This window comes from Schistocerca americana, unplaced genomic scaffold (assembly GCF_021461395.2).
Source record: "Schistocerca americana isolate TAMUIC-IGC-003095 unplaced genomic scaffold, iqSchAmer2.1 HiC_scaffold_228, whole genome shotgun sequence".
Classification (NCBI taxonomy): Eukaryota; Metazoa; Arthropoda; class Insecta; order Orthoptera; family Acrididae; genus Schistocerca; species Schistocerca americana.
The window spans coordinates 100,001-102,500 of record NW_025725937.1 but is presented as its reverse complement, the minus strand read 5'-3'; positions in this window follow the sequence as shown (position 1 = coordinate 102,500).

The following is a 2,500-nucleotide window of genomic DNA, read 5'->3' as shown; positions in this document are numbered from 1 at the left end:
TGTTTAACATGAAGCGATACACTGGGGACCGGGCAGTGCGAGTAGCAAACTATATTGCGGGGGTTGCAGTTAGGCAACACTACACTAATTTAACGCGTCGTATGACAATTACAGAGCAGGTTAAGGCCCAACGTGTGTTGGGTTAAGGCCCAACGTGTGTTGGGTTAAGGCCCAACGTGTGTTGGGTTAAGGCCCAACGTGTGTTGGGTTAAGGCCCAACGTGTGTTGGGTTAAGGCCCAACGTGTGTTGGGTTAAGGCCGAACGTGTGTTGGGTTAAGGCCCAACGTGTGTTGGGTTACAGCACAATATCGGTTACGTTACGGCGCAATGTGGGTTACGTTAAGGGGCAATGTGGGTTACGTTACGGCGCAATGTGGGTTACGTTAAGGGGCAATGTGGGTTACGTTACGGCGCAATGTGGGTTAGGCTAAGGCGCAATATAGGTTTCATTAAGGCGCAATATAGGTTACATTAAGGCGCAATATAGGTTACGTTAAGGCGCAATATAGGTTACGTTAAGGCGCAATATAGGTTACGTTAAGGCGCAATATAGGTTACGTTAAGGCGCAATATAGGTTACGTTAAGGCGCAATATAGGTTACGTTAAGGCGCAATATAGGTTAGGTTAAGGCGCAATATAGGTTAGGTTAAGGCGCAATATAGGTTAGGTTAAGGCGCAATACAGGTTAGGTTAAGGCGCAATACAGGTTAGGTTAAGGCGCAATACAGGTTAGGTTAAGGCGCAATACAGGTTAGGTTAAGGCGCAATACAGGTTAGGTTAAGGCGCAATACAGGTTAGGTTAAGGCGCAATACAGGTTAGGTTAAGGCGCAATACAGGTTAGGTTAAGGCGCAATACAGGTTAGGTTAAGGCGCAATACAGGTTAGGTTAAGGTACGACATAGGTTAGGTTAAGGTACGACATAGGTTAGGTTAAGGTACGACATAGGTTAGGTTAAGGTACGACATAGGTTAGGTTAAGGTACGACATAGGTTAGGTTAAGGTACGACATAGGTTAGGTTAAGGTACGACGTAGGTTAGGTTAAGGTACGACGTAGGTTAGGTTACGGTACGACGTAGGTTAGGTTACGGTACGACGTAGGTTAGGTTACGGTACGACGTAGGTTAGGTTACGGTACGATATAGGTTAGGTTACGGTACGATATAGGTTAGGTTACGGTACGATATAGGTTAGGTTACGGTACGATATAGGTTAGGTTACGGTACGATATAGGTTAGGTTACGGTACGATATAGGTTAGGTTACGGTACGATATAGGTTAGGTTACGGTACGATATAGGTTAGGTTACGGTACGATATAGGTTAGGTTACGGTACGATATAGGTTAGGTTACGGTACGATATAGGTTAGGTTACGGTACGATGTAGGTTAGGTTACGGTACGATGTAGGTTAGGTTACGGTACGATGTAGGTTAGGTTACGGTACGATATAGGTTAGGTTACGGTACGATATAGGTTAGGTTACGGTACGATATAGGTTAGGTTACGGTACGATATAGGTTAGGTTACGGTACGATATAGGTTAGGTTAAGGTACGATATAGGTTAGGTTAAGGTACGATATAGGTTAGGTTAAGGTACGATATAGGTTAGGTTAAGGTACGATATAGGTTAGGTTAAGGTACGATATAGGTTAGGTTACAGTACACATTGTTGTAAGGAAAGGTTTAATGGGGGGCGGGGCGGCCGGTTTGTTGATTGTGATTATAGTAAGTGGATGCCTGCGGCATCATCTGATTTGCCACGTCAGGATGCACCTTTGGCTCATGACAGGCGGCGCTCTCATTCCATGCTTGTGGCAGACCTGTGTCTTTCATTCCTGCCATTGTTTGTGTGCTGTGAGAGGAGGCAGTATTGTGATGTTGGGTGCACCCCTGTGTAGGACATGTGTGGGTGTTGGTGGCTTGGCTGAGCAATGGTGGTTGTCGGGTGGGTGGGATATTCTGTTTTCTGAGTGGATCTCCCGGTCTGGTTATGACAGTGTGGATTGTCTAATGTGGCGGAGAGGATGCACTGGGTGTTGTTCCATGCTGGTGCTTACATATTGTCTGTGTGCGTGTTACAGGCAGAGAGTAGTGCGTGATAAGGGTGTGTGGCTGACGTGTGGTTGTGATTGTGAGCAGAGTCTTTCAGCATGTATACGGACAGTTGTATACATTATCTGTATTCTGATGGCTCTATCTATTACTAATCAGCGCCGTGTATACGTTTAATCCGGTTCCAGTCGAAACTGTTGTATCTCTGTACATTAGTGACACGGCGAGCCCGCTATGTAGTTACTCGTCTCGGCAGCTTCCACCGGTGTATGGTAAATGATTATAAGGAATCAGTCTAGTCGTCAATACCGATGGTGTGACGTCACATGTCTGGGGTGGGGGGCCTTTCCGGTGGGTCATGGCCTAGAAAGACTCTCCCCACGCAGGGGGGCTTGGACTGTCATTACCTCTTCCGAGTAATATACTTGCCGTACGTTTTTGC